The following is a 19,932-nucleotide window of genomic DNA, read 5'->3' as shown; positions in this document are numbered from 1 at the left end:
TTAAAATAAGTGACCACAAATTTTCTGTGTCTAGTCTGCTTTCTTCATTATTCTGTACCTATAATCTCTAACTCTTCTATAAATCTTTTTATTATTTTTATTATTTTAAACGCAAAAGGATATCATTTCGGGCAGGCCACGGGGACTCAGCAGGCAGTGTTCTCACCTGCCATGCTGGAGACCCGGATTCGTTTCATGGTGCCTGCCCATGCCACAAAAAATTTTTTAAAAAGTATATCATATCTAATGCTTGTCATCTGCCTTACTCTATGAAGATTAATTTATAATATAGTAAAAACTGGGTTTGGAGAAACCTAATTACAAAGGTGATTTCTGTGAGGATGCCTTGTCCTGATACAGGCTCTCTCCCTTTCCCCCAGTAGTGAGATCTGGTTTTCCTCCCTTATCCTATAGTATGATTAGAAAAGTAAGAGTAAGTCTTACAGTGGAATTTTTAAAAATAAAATCCATGAGCCTCCAAAAAGCGTGGGTGTCACGTCCACTGACATTGGACTCAATATTGCATTTCATCAACCTGCAACTCTTATCACTAGATTTTAAAACAATTCTGTTTACCATAAACATCTTCGCAAGGTTCCAGATACACGTAAGTGTTTTCATTAGTGATATTGCCCATATTACTTTCCAGTATGTTCTTAGTGTGTGAGCATACTAGACAGATCCCTTAATAATAGCAGACAATTTTGAAATAAGTGGTCTATCCATACTCTGATAGGCTATTACCCTTTTAGAATTCTCATCTATTAAACTACTAATTAACAAGTTGATGCCGTGCATGATTTATTATATCTGCAGCATCAAAACAAAGCAGCTAACATTTATTGAGTGATTACTTTAAATGTATTTAAAGTACTTAGTTTAGCAGTTTAAATATATATTCTTATTTAGTTCTCACAACTCTATATGGTAAGTACTGTTATAAAAATTTACAAAGGAGATTCCTGAGGCATAAGAAGTTAAGGAATTTGCATGAAGTCATACAGCTAGTAAGTGGCCAGGATTTTTACCCATGTTTATCTGATTCTCTAAATGACTAAGCAATACTGCTTAATAATACATGATATTTTTCTCCTCAAGTGATCGCAGTAGGGGTTCACAAAATTCAAATGCCACCAAAGGCCAGGCAAGCCAAATAAATGTGTGAGGTGATTAAGTATAAGGTTATGGAAAGTGGAATAGTCAGAATTATGGAATTCAAGCGAACATGCCTTGCAAAAGGGAATCCAAAATTAAAAAAAAAAAAAAGAAAGGAAGAAAAAGTTGTGCTCTCAGGACACATCTGTAAGCCATATTTGGCCCATGAAGTCACTATTTTGTATCTGTTGATTTACAGACACCCCCCCCCCACTCCGCCATAATTACCCTTGAATAAGAATTTGAGCTCTGCTAGTTGCCACATACACAGAAACAGCATTAATTTATTTTCTTAATGAAGAATGTTAGTCACATATTTTGAAATTCATTTCATTGAAATAAAGGGAACGCAAGGAATTAAAACTTAATGCAATTTATCTTTAAAAACCAAGCAAAACCTTCTTTGTGTGTTCTTTTAAAATAAAAACACTGATGTGCACTGCTATTACTCTGCCACGTATCAGGTGACCCTTTTTATAGTCTTCTCCATGGTTATCTGACCTTGAGGATTTATAGACACAACCCTATAAGTTACACAATAAGTAATTTGCAAACTCTGAATAGTAGGATCTTTATTTGGGACATATAATTTGGCATCAGTCTGATGTTTATTCATCCTCTGAGAATTTTATATCTCCACCTTAGCATAATGATGATCTTAATTCCTAGCTACGTTTATACCTGTGCCTTTGTAGTAAATTAATAAAAATCAAATCTGCATTGTATTTTAGCCAAATGAATTCACTTGATCTCCCTGTATAGTTACTTTGCCAAAATAGCATTTAGATACTATATTGGGAGGCATTGTTGAAGTAGATTTTACATGTCAAAAATTAAGAATATCTTGATGTAACCAGTTCAAGGAATTTACCTAACTATAAAAGCAAGTTGTTTCAATCGTTTAAATGGAAGATTTTGAAACAAATTATGATTCTTAATGTAGTACACTAGAGTTTGGATAAAAATCAAAATCATCCTTTTAAAAGATTCTGGTACAATAGAATTTGGACCACCAAATATTCAAACTCCTAAATCACTGGCAAATTAGGTGACACACAGGGCTGGAGATGTGAATATTATATAATGAGGATAATAAAGGAGTTGAATGTGCTGTGCCTTGGGTGCATGTTAGTAGCTAATTCCAACGTGAATGCTTTGCACTCATTTGTCAGTTGAGATGAATGTGTTCAGCTAAATGGAAATCTTGGACTTTCTCTCATACACCCCATTATTTGTAATTGAACACCTGATTTCTATCATGCAACAAATTAACATCTGCACTGGATCTGTCTTTTATGCATATGGATACACTTATTAGGATTTTACAGATAGGCAGATACTTGAAAACAAAAAGACAACATTGTGAAACACTTCCAGCCATAATTTTTAATACATATTGAGAATCGTTTAATTATCTTACTCCATTTAATTAATCCTTCCTAGGTCAATTGCTTTTTTTTATTAACATGACATGTTAGCAATTTGTTAATTGGCATGAAATAACTTGAGACTTTTCTGGGTATTTTGTATGAACGATACATATGCTTGAGGATTCTAAGGAAAACACAGAGGTAAATTTATTCATTAGCCCCTTTGTAGCATTCACGAGTGCCAGTACTTAATGGCACCGAAAGATGTGTTCTGCCCTTTGGATTTCTATCCTATTACAGAGAGTGAGTTTGTTGATTTGAGTGATTACAAAAATGTGAGACTTTGGGTATACTTTTAAAATAAAAGACTCATTTCTGACTTCAAGAGAATGTTAAGTGAAGGAGGAATGGATGTGTATAAATGTTAGCAGGTGGGAGAAAGATACCTGCATGCAGGTAAGAAAATTACAGTTAAGCAAATGATTTAGTCAATATAAAGCCTTTAAGCTCTAAGCCTATTTACCAATATTCACATTACATAAAAATTTTTTTACATATCAATAGTATCCCTTTAGTGGCATTGCCTAAGGCCCCCTTAATTTATTGATTCCTTATATACAGGTCAAAGTACAAAATGTATTTAGCTGATGGCTCTTAAGTGAACTCTAATGTTACAGATTAATACACATATTTCTATGGAGTGCACTGTAAAGACATTGACTATACCTAGAAAGAAATTATTTTTCTCTAGTAGAATTCATCAGGTATCTGGCACAAATAAATAACTAGCAGTATCCTACATTGAGGGAAAGGAAGTTGACTAAGAGCACATTTAACCATTGAGCATTATATTCAGTCATTTCAGTAAGAATCATTTTCTTTTTAAATGGTAAGTGAATTATTAGTACAACGCCATCATGGTTTTGAAGAACTATTGATTTGTTATTTATTTCCTTTTATTCCATTTTATTCTAAATAGGATTTGTAGTTACTTCATACTAGCATAGAATTTAAAAGTTAAAAGAGATTGTGGGATTACTTGGTTCAACATTAGTATTTTATGGAATAAACATTGAACACGTGACTGGTAGACCTTTCTAAAAATGGTTATGCATATATGTGTGGATAGTTATTTATCTACCCTGTCCTAAATATATCCTGGGCAAAGCACCTCATTGGACGTTCTGGCAAATAAAATATAAAATTACATAACCCTATCCCAGTGAGAATTGTTTCCTTTCTTGGTAGTAATATTTTCATCCACTTGGGGGCACTATAATCAAATTTAAGAAGAAAGATGGAAAATCATATTTTTGTTTATTTCAGTTAGAAAAATTACTCCGGTACTTTAGGGAAGCTAACTAATTACGTACTTTCATATAAAAATACCTTTTAAAATATATAGATATGCTGGTTTGGGTTTGTTTTTTATTTATTTTTTTTTTTTAGCTTAAGACAGTGATTCTCAAAGTGTGGTCCCTGGAACAGAGCATCAGCATACAGGAGAGGGTGGTACAACAGTGGCTCAGTGTCTCACCTGCCATGCCAGAGACCTGGGTTCAATTCCTGGAGCCTGCCCATGCCAAAAAACAAAAAGAACAGCACAGAACTTATTAAAAATGCAAATTTTCAGGCCTGACCTACTGAATCAAACTCAGAGACTGGAGCCCAGCAATCTGTGTTTTAGTAACCTCTCCGAGTAATTCTGATGCTTATTAAAGTTTAAGGACCACTGTATTAAAATAAGTTAACTTTGAAATAATTGCCTTTGTATTTCCAGCAATTAGAAAATTATTAGTGTAGCAATTAGCTTATTAAAAAATTTTAATCAAGTGAAAATTTGAGATAAATTATTTGTTTTGTATTGTGTGGCTGTATCTGCCAGCTAATAGAATTTCTCAAATCTAACTCCTTGCAATTGTGTCAGAGACATGGCCTCAATTTCAGCATAATGCTGATAGTATTTCTTTGCATCTTTGTAGTATCTTTCCACTTGTTAAAAGTGTCATTTGATTCTCAGGGTAATCTATGAGGTAATTAAATAAGCCGGTCATTACTATTACAGTTAGAAAAACCCAGACTTAAGACCAAGATTAGAATTCTTGTCTAAGTGCAATGTATATAAGGCAGTCTCTTTAGAATATTCTCTTTTTAATAAGTACTAGACTTTGCCTCTCTGTTCCTGAGAGTTCATGGAAACTACTAGAAGAGAATACCGTTGCCTTCAGAAAATACCTTGAAACCGGTAATGTTTTAGTCAGGAAGGGAATCTCCTGGAGGTGCAAGTGACTTAACTGTGAGGCTGGAACTTGATTTCCTGAGTTTTCCCTTCCTGGAGGGCTCCTCTCACATCCCTCCCTAGTGCTGTGCTGAATCTCAGGTATATTCAGCTTCCACCCTGTTTGACTCTTCCACTGTACATAGACACTCCCTTGTTTCTCTTCGGGCAGTAACGGTATGTAGAACTTCTGAAAGTCATTATGCTGAGGGAAAACAAATAAGAAGGTAATCACAGAAGATATCAGAAACTGCCAATAAAACTTGCTGTCAGTCTGGTGGATTCCAACCTATATATCTCCCGTTATCTGAGAGATACATTGTGCTCTCGTGAAGATGACTGACCTGATTTAGAGACTCCTTTTGAGAGTCTTCTCCTCCTTTGTCTCTTTTCCAAATGAAGGCTCCAACATTAAACCCCACCCTCAGGAAAGGCTTCCTGTGTATGTAAACCCTTTCCAATTGAAACCAAGAAAGGTATTTCTATCCAGCATCTAATACACAATATGCAACTTATTCCAGTGTGCAAAGGGTACATTGTTTTTGGCCCCAAGTTAGATCCTGTTGTTGTGAAGTCAACTCCACACGTAATTGGTAAATGCTTACATAAGTGTGCATAGTTGCTGGAGACCATTTCTTCACAATTAACTGTGATGCTAAACTGAAACTTGTAGCAAAGTCAGAAAGTGTAAATATTCATTGGATATTGTTAATCAATATTTAAGATAGTCCTTAACATAGTTTTGTAGGGTCAAAAGCATCATGTTAGTTATAAAAAGTGTGGGTACTGTAGCTGTAGCAATAATTATACCTACCTAATAGGATTGTTATATTAACTGAAATAATATATGTTAAGTGCTAAGCCAATGCCTGGAGCTTAATAAATCTCAATAAAATAAATAGTTACGTGTTACAAAGAAAATGATGATGAAGTACAGTGGGAATAATTATTCTATGAATATCATAGTATACTATATACACTGTGATATAGACTGTAATGTAGAATTATAGTCTCTCATTTTTCTTCAGAATTTTTAACAATTTTTCAGATAGAGTAAAAGTTCAACTTGAATGCTAGGGAAATAGAATTAACTTAAACCGAGTTGGAAACCCATTTTTACTTTAAACATTTTCTTAAACAGTCTCTTAAAATTTATTAGAATTCTGGGCAGGCCACTGTGGCTCACTGGCAGAGTTCTCGCCTGTGAGAATCGACCCAGGTTTGATTCCTGGTGCCTGCCCATGTTAGAAAAAAAAATTTATTAGAATTCTGTATTGCCTTTTTAGAGTAGAGCCAATAAATATATTTTCATTTTATTTGATAATTTAGGATCATTTACTCGCCTATGGCTAGCCACTTGTCTGAAAAATTCTCCCTAAAAGCTCCCATGCTTATCTTTATCTTTGCTATTTATAATATTTAGTTTATCTTTATAATACATAGTTTACCTTTATTATTTATAATCTTCTGCCTTATGTTCATGTTAATTGTGAGCATATCTTCTGTTCTAAACTGCATATTGTAAATACTAATGATTGCTTATGAATATTAAGTGAATTACTTACACTAAAGAGTACTAACTCCAGGAAATAAGCTGAAATAAGATTATTTTCTTGTCCCCTTTTCCTCTAATTTTAGAGTGAAGGGAAAAATAACTGATGAATTGCAGATTATTTGGCTTCCAGTCAATTAGAATCTAGTGGAATTAAGGGTAATTTTCTTATAATTCATGCATCCAACTGAAAAGCAGGTAATAAGGTACCAGTAACTGAATCAAATCCATACCCACATAATTATGATATGGAACTTTGAGCAAGATTCCCATTTTATTGTCCTTAAAAAAAAGTATCTTCTTAATTGAAAAAAAAAAGGAACAGATCTTTTCAGTTCTGCTAAGTTGATGGTACCAATATAAAGAGGGGGAAAAAGATGTCTGGATGTCATTTTCTTTCCTTGTACTGATTTTTTTTGTTGTATTCCATTTTATCTTTGTTATATATATTAAGAAAAGTCCAGAGATGCCTTCAAATTGACCTTAGTTTTTCAATTCTTTGCTGTGAAGTGCTCGTGATATTTTACAAATTCATTTAACTATTTAACTAGACATCTGGTCTTTAGCCCTATCTTTATAACTAAATGAGGAGACCTGTATTTATTTTTGTTGTAAAATTAAGGGTTAGGTGTCCTATTCTTAATGAACAGTGCAGTAAAAATGATTCATTTACCTCTTTTCCCCCATCTACCTCTTTCATACCTACTTTAGCTTATGAATGTCTGATTCTGTCAAATGATTTCCTTGAGATGGGGATATTGATTTATTTAAACCAATGTACTTTAAACCAGTGCTGCTTTGGAGAAGGGGCTGATTTCCTGTACTGACACATGCTTCGGGAAGAAGGAAAAGAAAAGAAAGCAAAGGGCCGGAATTTGTTCCCAAGGGCTGTATAGAGGGAACTACTTCACAAGTATCTTTGGAAGTGATAATAGTTGTTTGACAAAAGTAGTACTGTATTTTTCCAGTAGATGGTGCTAGCGTTCCCCTAAAATAGAAAATACTCTAATGAACAAAGTAGAGAACTTGGTAATAAAGGTGGCACTATTTACTTAGTATTAAGTAATTTCAAGACATTTTCTTTTACAACACTAAAGTAAAAGAAAGGGTTAAAATAAGGTGAAGTGGTAGTTCATTTTGGACACATCACACTTGTCAAGATACTTTATCAAATTAATATAGAACAACTTTAATGTTGAATAGTATATGAATAATCAAAGAAATCACTGAGGTTAGTTTTAACAGAAATATCTGAGAGTTGAAAGTCTGAATATGTTGTGTGAATGTCAAAGGTTTCATCGCTCAGCTATCGTTTTTCTTGGTATCCTGCATTCACAGAACAGAAGCAACTACACAGTTATGTAGGCAAATAAATAAGATAATTAAAAGAATAAGAGGAGGAAAAGTAACATTATACAAACTTAGTCCAGTGAACCCCAATCTTTTTGTGCATGGTATCCTTATCTCTATTGCCTTTATTCTGTGATACTTTCCTCTCTAAATAAATGTTTGGGCGTGAGAAATCACCATTACAGTGTACCTATCTGTAGTAGTCTAGAATTTGTACCTGGGTGATAAGTAGGAATTTCTAATTCTTAAGAACCTAAAGAACTTAGTAGCTGGAAAACATAACACAGGTATTACATAGAAATATTACTTTTACCTAACAGATAAGATGGGCTAGTTTTTTTTGTTGTTGCCTCATTAACTTGAATGAGGCCACAGATAATGCTTCATTTTAGAAAAAGTATACCTTTTTTTCTGCTCCACTCTTTGAAAACTGATTTTCCTAAATAAATGTTGAAAAGTTTATTACCTACCCTAGCTTCTACCTCACCCCACCCCCAATCCCCAAAGGTTCCTTGAAAATAGACATGCTGAAATATTTTTCTGTGTATTTTACTCTTATTACTATTTTTAATGGCAATGCCTTTAATTATGCTGTATGATTACAAAGGCCCTTTTACATACATTTCGCTCGAGATTGTAATGCCTCTGTCAATTAAAGTCAGGACAAATGTTACTGTTCCTATTTTATAGCTCAGAAAAGTGAAATTCATACCTGGCACACAATAGTTGAAAGTTAAAGGAGTAAGAAAGGTAAGAGAATCATTCACTTGTGCCCCCCCCCCCACCTTCCATCTTCTCTCTCTCCCCCTCCCTCTCACATCATTTTAATTCTGTCTGGAATGAACATTTATTTTGTACCCCTGACACCTACTCACATGTGGAAGGACATCCATTGCAGTCATACTGCTGGCCTTTTTCCATCCCCTTTTTTTCCTTCTCTGATTGGCTGGTTGAGAGCAGAACTGGGCATGGCTAGAGCAGCCCTTCCCACCCTGTCCCTCCCTTGATGGTGAGCTGTCCTGAGGGGGCACCTGTTCTCTGCTTCTCCCTGCTGAAGTCTTTCAGTGGGAAGAGCGCCCCCTGGAGAGGCATGTCCTGTCCAGCACTGTGTGTTACTGGAGGGCGGAGTAGATCCTAATAATAAATACTGAACCTCATAAGGAAGCCCACTTCTTATAGAACGAAGTCACATCCTTATTGGCTTAAGTGAATTTGTTCAGAACTCAGGTGAAGAAAAGGGGTACTAAATCATTGGGTCTCCCTCCTCAAAGATTTCAACAATTTTCATGCATCAGAAGGCTAAACACACACACACACAAACATATGAATGGAAGTTAGAAAACCAGTGACATATTGAGACCTTTAGATATAAAACATATTCTATTCTATTTAGACTATAAGGCCTTGGTGACACTATGAATTTCAGGACATTTATAGTAATGGTTCAAAGTGTTTTCCCTAAACCCCTGAGAGTTCCTTATAGGATAAATAGGCATCAGGCAGACCGAAATCCTGAACCTCTAAACCTGCTTTCATAGCAGCTGATTCAGCGTTTTTGTTTGTTTGTTTTTACATTTTGATCTTCTATGTTAATTTAAACATTAGGATAATATTCTGTTGCTAAAGCTATTTGAATAGAGCTGTTACAAGTAAATATAAGAATGCAAATTTTATGCAAAATCTGAAGTCTATTAAAAATATTTTTTCTTTTACTTTGAGATATATAAATTTTTGCCAGAGATTTACTTCCTTCCTTATGTTTTTATTATAATCGTTCCTTATGACAGCTAGCTGCAGCCATTCAATCATTCCAAAATCGTTTAGGAGTGCTACCATATGAAGGCACAGTGCTGGGCAGGGGATGTGGAGTGTCAAGTCATAACTGACGGTCCTTGTTTCGTGGAGCTTGTCTTATGCTGAGAGTAGATGTTACTCATATAACCCTAAGGCCATGGCAGGGCTGTGGAAGGAATATCCATGTCTGATACGTGTAACGAGGGAATAGCATCACCTTTTCAGGGGTGTCAGGAAGGCTTTTCAGAGGAAGTGGCAGTTGAGCTGCAGGGATAGGAAGGAAAGGGAAGCATGAGATTCAAGAATTGAATTTATTATAGCTTTTGGAAATGGCTGAAACTGTAAGATGTGTGGACTGATGGAGTCATAGAGAACATGCGTACAGTTGGACGAGATCAAAGTGGGCATTGAGAACCAAGAAAGTGTTTGTGCAAAGGAGCACTTAGTGTCAAAGTGAGCCAAAAGTATCAAAGGATCTCGGCCTGGGCAGTGTTTAGAGACATGAGCCACCTCTGTGACACCTGTGACCAACCAACATGCCCAGAATTCAAGAGCAGGATATCAAAGAAAGATTAATCAGAGCAAAAGCATAGTTGGGTCCTCAGCCTGGGCTATTGTTGGGAAGTTTGTCAAAACAAATAACTTAAGCACAGGAGAACAGAGCAGGGTGAGACACCAGAGCCAAGGTCTGACCTCAGAACTGGAGTATCAGTAGAGTATGTTTCCGCGTCATCCTTGAGTTGTTAACTAGAACTTTACAGTCCTCTTTGACTACAGGTAAGACAGGTGGCAAAGCATAAAATTGAAGTTCAAGTGAGTGTAATTAAGACCGAACAGGCTGTTGAGGCAGAGAAACAGGCGAATTCTGAGGAAGGAAATCTGAAATATTTGTCAGAAAGTCTTTAAATACCACTAAAATAAGTCACAAGAAAATAAGGTACCTTAAATTTGTACATAGACGGTTTGTTCTCTAAATTTCAGAACCCTCCAAAGATGTTTCGGTCATCTAAGACTAGAGAGCAACATTACTGGACAAGACAATTTGGAAGCAGACATAATCCATGGAGAATGTGATCCAAATTTTAAAGGAAAATGCTTTTTTTTTTCCAACATAAATCTTTACATAGATGCCTAACATGTTAGAAGTAAAAGAGATATTTTAATTATGACTAGAATATTAGTTAATGCCTAGCAGAGTATAAAAACTCAATTATATAATTTCAGTGCTTAAAGATCCATTAGCAATATCTAATTTCCCAAAGTGTATATTCAAGAGCATCATTCCTGCAAGCTGCGCTATAAAAAAGATACTCTAATTTTGGATTCATTATGTGCTCTATACTCCCCTCATCTCTCCTACCTCAGCATCTCATTGCTCGTTTCTGTTACAGGCTCTTAGAAGTCTTGGCATACAGAACCTGTTTAACTTCATTTAGCTTAGCTTTCTCTCTCTTTTATTCGCCAAAAAATCTCATTTTTTCCCTGAATATATCTCGTATCTAGATGATCCAAGATACACACCATGGAAAACACAGACTCTCACACTTCCTCATTTTCCTTTAGAGTATAAACAGTATACAAAGTGGGCATTTCATGTGCATATTTCACTTGAATTTGTGAGAAGGTAGAAGAGATACCACCATTTACAGAAGAGAAAAGTGAAGCCTAAAATATTTGTGTTAACTCAAAATTGCTTACATTGTGTATAATACTTGATCATTTAATTTTGCCTTGGGAAATTACACCCAAATAGAGAAGGTATTTCCAATAGTCAATAAGATATAGTACGATATTTTGTTTCATTACTGCCAAACCATATGCATTTTCTGGTAGAGGTAAACTGAATGGAATATCTCAAAACTATCTAGAATTGCATGCATTGAGTTATCTCATTTTGATTGTTGGGTACCCTGGAACTTTCTTGCCAAGTGATGCAAAATGCCTTTCTCCCAGAGATTCAGCCCTTTCCAGCTTCTACCTTTTTCCTAGGGGACCAAAACACAGGGTTGAACTTTATGCAGGTTTTCTTGGGTGGGATTAGGGGAACTGCTCAGAACGTTCTTTGAATACTTTTTGCCTTCTTATCCTGTTCTGGGAAATTTTATACTCATCTTGGAAAACCTGCTAATTTTCTTTAACAGAACAGTGAAGCTTCTGCATATGTAGAAAAGTATTACTGTATTTTGAGTAATATAAGTTGAGGAAAAAGAAGAAATTATGCTATACAAACTTTTCCCAGTCTGGCAGATGTTAAAATGAGACCCTGTCATATCTATAAAATTTTCTAAATGTCAACATTGGGGAGATCAAGAACCATTTGAAAACAAATATTTAGGACACTTTTTTTCCCTGTTAATTGAGATGGGCTGATAACTAAAGATTGCCATAAGAAAAGCTGCCTTTTTAATAAAAGTTTTCCCCATACAACTTGATTTAGTTAGGTTGACTTGTATTTAGTTAAAAAAAAAATTTTTCATAGAACTACTGATATATTTCCCCAGTTCACTTCTCTGTTTCTAAAATGACAGTGCATTTGTTTTAGAACAGTCTCTTTAAGAATATAATTTTTGATGTCTTATCTCGGGGTGGAATGGGGTTTTATAGTTTTTTCTTATCTTGGCAGTCTGCCTCTATTAATATTCTAGATTGGGCTATTGCAAACCAGTCTTTAAATGATAGTTTTTATTCCTTAGACTGCTCTACTTAGCTAATAATACTAATATAAGCAGAGCTATAACTCCAATTTAATTGAGATTTAACTAAGCAGAAGGTGGGACTTCTCAGGAAAGGCAAGGTGATAATGTTTATGTTCCATATTCTATAAAATCTGATACAGAAAATAAGTGTAGAACTCTACCTGTTACTCACATTGTTTGTTTGTTTTTAAGTCTCTTCTATATAGGAGTTGAACTATTTGGATTTTCTTCAGTCAAAGTATTTCTCTCAAACTTTTACGTAATTGTTGGTCGCAGTCCTTTCCTTGCCTAGCCATTTCTTATACTCTTTTCCCTAAGAATTCAGAAGTATAAAAACCGACTGGATAGTATTTACTTCTGGATTATATTTACTTCTAGGTTTCTTAATGCCCCTGGTCACACTGCTGTCTTGAGTCAGTTTCTTTTCTCATCTTTAGCTAAAAACAAAACTGGAAAATAAGCGGGGGGGCAGGGGGAGTGCTTAAGCTTGTGGGGTTAAATAAAAGAAAGAATGTAGTGAAAGAAAGATTCCTTTTATGCAAGCAGCAAAGAACATGCAGGGATGACTGAAAGTGCCTGAGGGCATTTGGTCCCTCTTGGTTTTCACATCAAATGCAACGGTGCCCACAGATAGCCTGTATTGTTGTCAGTTAAATGGGATCATGAGTGTCTGAAAGGTGTTTGAGAATGAACCGAAAATCATTTTCACAAGTGGATGATTACTTCTGCCACATGTTAACCGAACTCTATCAGAATGGCCCAGATTTTTGAGCCTGTATTAATTGCTCTTTCAACCTTGACTGGGGTTTCTCTTTAAGAAAGCCCTTTCCAGGACTAAACTATTCTATATATTGATTTTTTTTTCTCCTGTATTTTTCTTTGAAAAATGAAGGCTTACAAAAGAAAGAAGCTTTTATCATTCAACATGTGGATTGTTTAATTTCTAGCCTAAAAAGCTAAACTGATAGGTGATCTACCGAAAGTAATAGCCTTTCTTTCCAGCATCAAATAATTCCTATACTCTGTATACAATTATGTTTTTCAAATATTCATTAGTGGTGATTTTTCATCATAGAGTAAAACCTTGAACTCTCACAGCATGGACTCAGTGCAAATAAATTGTCATATTCTCCTTTCTATTAAAACTGTATGCCACCACTCTAATTGAAACTAGGCTACAATATTTAGTAATACATATGAAGAATTTCTGTATGTTAAAGTATTCTTTGAACAATTTTTAAGTTAGAAAGGTTTTACAAAGTACTTTAAAAGTGTTTGAAAGAACAAGTTCTTTATTTTGTTACCATTTTCTATTTCAGGCATAGTGATTTCTCTCAATTTGTTAAACTTTGCTAATGAGTTCTTGAAATGTCATTAATTTTTTGTGGTTATATATTAGCAACGAATATGTCATATCCATAAAGAAAAAGTGGCTTGATTTATTTGTCAATCTCATTTCTGAGGTTTTGGGCTTAAAAGGGTCATAGAACTTTATTTGTGATCTATTTTTAAAGACCACATTCAAAGGAATACTTTGTAGAAGCAAGCATTTAAAATAATTTTATTCTATAAGCATTGAAATGTAGATATCTACTTTATTTCAAAATTCAACAAAATGAGCATAGTAATTATGCTGACTTTTGTTCTACTTGAGGTTTATTTTTACCAAACTTCATTTTTCTCAAGATGTTCAATTGTGGAAAGCCACTTTATTGGTAATAAAATGTTACGTATTGCTAGTGAGCACATATATCTAAAGAAAAGTCTTTATTCCTGTTGTCGCAGAACATTCTAATGGATTTTATACGCTATAGAGTTTTTTGTTTCTATCCAGAAATGAAAGCTTTAGGAGTGTCTGTGGTGAATCTTTCAGTCAAAAGATAATTCTTTAAAGGATCCTTTGATTCCACAGACTTGTACATTTTTTAGTGTAAATGTTGAGATACTCTAATGACTACTATAGCTATTGATAGAAACAAGGAAAAAAGAAATCCCCAGCTTGCCTTGTTGAAAAGACTAGACTTGAAATTTAGCCATTTCCTTAAAAAATCAAGTGGGTAAATAGCAAGGTTATTTTATTATCTCTTCTGATCATGTTACTGATCATTGTACACATTCTACATTTTAAACATATAATAAAAATTTTTAAGATACAAGTCTCTCATATCTCTGCTATTTGAAGATATAATATGACCAAAGAATAGTGAAACTTACCTAAAAAGTGATTGGCATAGGCAAATGACACATTGAAACACTTTTAGTTGGGTTTGTGTCATCTTCCTAGAAATGAGTCCTGTGTTTCTTTGAAACAAATAGTACTATTCATTAGATATTAATACTCTAGAAGAGGGCTTAATACCTTACAATTATTGCTATGTTTATAATGATTTATAAAATCAAATGCTTCAAGGCTTTACTCTTATGTGTTAAATCCGAGCTTTGTGTCAGTGCTGCTAATTTCTTTGTTATCTAATCCCATGTAAGAAGAGAAGGTTTTTAAGTTAAGCAGGCAATTTTGGTTCAAAGGGAATACCTTCTTAATACCGTACTCAATTGGCTGTATTGACAAAAGCAAACACTTTTAAATAGTATCTGAGAAGTTATTTTTAAATAATATAAAATAGTTAAATGAGTATTGTGGTACAATGGAAATATTTCAGTGGAGTATTGTAGTTAGTGCAAATCAGCATTGGAAATGTGTGCTTGTGAGATAAGTTATGCACAATAGAATATCTTTTTGTCTCCATTCAAATAGTAATTCTTGAATCAGACTTAACTTTGATTAGTGAATTTTTTTCCTAAGGCCAAACACTACTAGACTGGAACATGTTGGATGACCATGAAAACTGCTCATGTTTGTGTTCCTTATTTTCCACCCATCTCTGACTTAACTGAAAAACATTTAACAAGAATAAGAAAATATATATTATGTGAAATCAAAATTGTGTAGGTTCATTAAAATGAATATTGTTGAAAGTCCCACCCCCAAAAAAAAATTCCTGCTTGAAAAAAATTAATAGTTCCATTAGAGAATGTCTCTCATATTGTGTGATAAATGCTTATTTTATTGGATAATGTAATAAATTGTTACATTAAACCCAATTAAATATGTCTTTCCAGTTTGACTGGTTTGTTAATACTTGGCAGGTCCGATTTAGATACCCTTAATTTTATTTATTTATTTATTTGTTTGCTTTTTTTGAGTTAATGCAATCATGAAGAAGCTAATAGTGACTCAGCAGGTTACAAATATTTAGGGAGAATTCAGCTGCATTTCTTGAATGATATTCTATTGTGCCTTTATTTGGTAGAATCAAATTTCATAAAAAAGTTAAAAAACAACAGCAACAAATTATCCAGAATTCAGATAAGAAAATGTTAAAATGAGGCCTTTTAGTATTCTAGCCTATTTCATAAATGAAACAAATAAATGACAAGTAAATAGCTATTAAGGATCTGTTTAATTAACGTTATTGCCATTGTATGTCAGATAGTTAGATAGACACTTATTGGCTGTACCTTCTCCTTTTACAGAATTATGCAGTTATAATTGATGTCGATAATGATGACTGGGAGATGCCATAGCATCCTTTCTAAACCATTAAAGAAAGATCAAATTATATTTTATGACTATTTGGAGTCAAGACAATCTGTCATATACACATTCTTTGGAAATTGGTTATAGATAGATAAAGATATAGTCTGGTAATAGAGTAACTCATTTCTCAGTAATTAAGGGTATTCAAACATCACTATGGACAAAATCTAATGTCTAGTAGAAAGTAGTCACAAATTAAATGTAATATTTGTGTATTTTTCTGAAATCAAAAAAATCTTCTTGGGATTTTCCACCTTAAAAAGCAATCATTTATATCCTAGCACTGAACTGTAAAAAGAAACAAACAGGCAAATAGAGCAGCATTTCAACAGCTGTGCTAGGTGTAAAGATGTGTTAGGAGAGAATGTATTTTGATTTTTATAGATACTATCTAAATAAAGGGATTATCTGATGATAGCTGTATATTTAAATTATTTTGGCTCCTTTTTTCTTGTTTTCTCCCCCACTCCATACCTCCACAAGCTGTTAGGACTACCCACCTACTAAGAACTCAAACTGCCTAAAATTCTAAAACTTGAGAGTGGCCTTGAGATCTGGAAAAGCCGATTCAGCATGAAACCCCATTCAAGTTCTCTACTATTCAGAAGAAAGAAGCCAGGGTCCTTACTTTTGGTCTCTAGGAATACAACTTAGTGATGCAAAAGAATATTATCTCTTGCCTTTTAATGACTACATTCTTGAAATCTTTAACAATAGTATTTTTTCATTACAAAAGATGTGCTCTCATACATTGCTAATGGTAAAGCAGAATGGCCTAGCCACGTTGGAAAACATTTTGACTGTTTCTTGAAAAGTTAAGCTCACGTTTTCCATATGGCCCAGCAATCCCACTCCAAGACATTTACCCAGGAGAAAGGAAAACATATGCCCACACAAAAAACCTGCACACAAATGCTTAATAACAACTTTATTCATAATAGGCAAAAGTGGAAACAACCAAATGTCCTCCAGTTGTTGAGTGGTTAAAAACATTGAGATAATTCATACAATGAAAAATACTACTCAGTGATAAAAAGGAATGAATTCCCAAAACATACAACATGGATGAATCTTAAAAGCATTATAGTAAGTGAAAGAAGCAGGACACAAAAGGCTATACACTATAGAATTCCTCTTATATTACATTCTGGGTAACAAACAAACTAAAACTATAAGGTCAAAACTCAGAACTGTGGTTGCCATGACTGAGATGTGAGGTGTGGGCAGTTCATCCTGAAAGAGCATGAGGGAACTTTTAGGTGATTGGAATATTCTGCAGGTTGATTGTGGTGGTGATGACACGACTAAATATGTCAAAAATCATCAAACTGTACACTGAAGAGGAATGAATTTTACTTTACTTAAATCATACCAATAAATCCTGTTTAAAAAAGGAAAACATGCGCATATAAAATTGTAGAAATGCAGAAAGGAATAGAGAAGAATGTAAAACTCACCGTTACTCTCACCAGCCTGAGATTAGCTACAGGTTTAACATTTTGATGTACATCTTTTTGGATTTCTTTCTGTGCATATAATATGAGCTCATATAACTCCTGCTTTTTTAACTTAACATTATATTCTAAGAATTTTTCCATATCATTAATAAATCTTTTGGGGCATTACTTTTAGTGGCAACCTTGTTACATCTTACTATTTTGTACTTAGATTGTTTTTGAGTTTTATATTATAAATAATATTGGTGAACTCTTTTCTTCTGTCTTCCCTCATTTTCTAATATGTCTCTTATAACAAGAATCTGCTTTTACACTAGTAAAAAAGAAGTTCGACACTGGTACTTAATACCTAATTTCAAAACTCATCCTTATGGTGAAAAAAACTTAAATTAAGTTGCACAGCAGTCTGCAAAGTGAGACACTTTGAAGGACCTGAAAAGCAGGCTGTGGTCACAGGCAAGGACTACTCCAATTTCCCCATCGTGTCTTCTGGGCAGCTTTTATAGAAGGCATGGGTCATGTCCACCCTATCTAGCTCCTGAGGTCATTGTTTGCTGACCCTGTAACAGGAGCTCGGGTGTGTGTATTTCAAGAGAGGAAAATTGCATAGGAAAGATAGAGAACAGCCACACACCTACTACTAGAACAGTAGAAGATAAATGCTAAAGCAAAAGTCAGATAAAAGGGTCCTTGAGGAGAGGAGACAGTAAACAAGTGATAACCATAGCAATAGATGCCTCTGCCCATCATTAAATGAATTCACCATTACATCCACATGCACAGATGATATCATTTCCAGGTTATCATGAGGGCAGAATAGAATTTATCAAATACTTCAGCTAGCTAATGAGTCTGGAAGAAATTAATGGATTTGGGAAGTTTGGGTGATGCTTTCCAACACAAGAACCTGCTAGTTTTTATTTTTATCTTTAGTGACTTCATGGGTTTTTTTCTTTCTGATTCTGAAAATTTAGAATATTACAGGGAAAAAGGGACAGATCTGCTATAATCACACCACCACACAAAGAGACTATTATTAATATTTTGCAATATTTATTTCATATATTTTTTGTAAAATTCCAATTAGTATTATGTGATTTTGAATCATGTTCTTTTTTAAAAAAATAAGAACTTTATTTTTGGAGCAATTTTAGGTTTACAGAAAAATGGTACAGAGAGTTTCCCTTCCCCCACTCTCCCCCACACTTAGTTTCCCCTTCTATTAACATTTTTCATTAGTGTAGTACGTTTGTTACAGTTGAAGAACTGATGTCGATATATTATTAGTAATGAAAGTCCATAGTTTACAGTAGAGTTTACACTTTGTATGGCCCATTCCATGAGTTTTTACAAACGCCACTACAGTATCATGAAGAATAGTTTCACTGCCCTACAAATGCCTTCTGCTGCATTTATCATCTCTCCTCCCCAACCCATCCCCCTGAAACCCATGACAACTGTGGATCTTTTTTACTGTATATATATAGTTTTCTTTTCCTCCATGTCATATAGTTGAAATAATGCAGCATGTAGCCTTTTCATGTTGGTTTCATACTTTCAATTATCAGTATACTTTTAAAGTTCCTGCATGTCTTTTCGTGGCTTGCTAGCTCATTTATTGTTATCTCTTAATAATATTCCATTGTATAGGTGTGCCACTCTGCTTATCCATACACTCAGCAACGTCTTGATTGCTTCCAATTTTGGGCAATTATTAATAAAGCTACTGTAAACATTCATGTACAGGTTTTTATGTGGACATAAGTTTTCAACTCTTTCGGGTACATATTAGGAGCATCATTGCTAGCTAGTATGGTTAAACCTATGTTTGCTTTGTCAGATACTGCCAAACCGTCTTCCATAGTGGCTGCACATTTTGCATACCCACCAGAAATGAATGAAAGTTCCTAGTGATCCATACCCTTGCCAGTATTTGGTATAAATCCCATGATGAAAAGGTATAATTCTTTCTTTGTATTGTCAAGTCATCCTACAGAAAGGTGGTCTCATGTTACATTCCCACCAGTAGTGAATGAAAGTGCCTATTTATTTCACCGCCCTTAGCTAACATACCATATTATTTTTTTTTAAAAAAAAAGGAGGCAAAAAAATATGTTTCAGGCTCTTTTTGCAAAAGAGATTGATTTTAAGAAAACTGAAACTAAAAATTCAAGCTGTAATTTTACTTTAAAAAATTGTAAGAGTTATCTAGAGACTTCAAACCCCTGACTTAACCATATTATCTGTAATTCTCTTCTTTATCATTGAGGATTATTTATAAACTATTAGTTTGACTCACCTATAGAATGTTAAATCTTCATTTCAGAAAATTGTGGTAACTTAAAATGTTGGAAAATCTTTAAATTTTAAATTAAGCTTCTACTTTTTATATTTTAAACTTCTAACAGTGTTTTCCACTTTTTTAGAAGGTGTAGGTATGTATGGTTTCCTGGCATGATTTTAAAATAGCTCTTCATGACAAGCTCACAATTGATTTTTAATTTCTTCTTTTTCCTGCCTGATTTTTAAGCCTGTCATCTATATATTCAATAAGAACAAAGTTTTATTCTCAAATGATTGACTAATCATTTCAATTCAGGTTACTAATAGCAAAAACCTTGGTTGAAACTCTAAGTTACATAGTGTCATCTTCATTATTACCTAAATTTCATAGTTAGAAAA

At 34.1% G+C, this 19,932-nt stretch overlaps 1 protein-coding gene across 15 annotated transcripts in view; it reads left to right on the top strand.

The window, feature by feature from the left end:
* CADPS2 (calcium dependent secretion activator 2) overlaps positions 1-19,932 on the top strand; it is a 617,203-nt gene that overhangs the window by 388,901 nt on the left and 208,370 nt on the right. The gene's annotated exons all lie outside the window — the stretch shown is intronic.

The sequence above is a fragment of the Tamandua tetradactyla genome, chromosome 1, assembly GCF_023851605.1.
Source record: "Tamandua tetradactyla isolate mTamTet1 chromosome 1, mTamTet1.pri, whole genome shotgun sequence".
NCBI classification, from domain to species: domain Eukaryota; kingdom Metazoa; phylum Chordata; class Mammalia; order Pilosa; family Myrmecophagidae; genus Tamandua; species Tamandua tetradactyla.
Note: the sequence above shows the minus strand (reverse complement) of the source record. Positions and strands in the feature narration are given on the sequence as shown.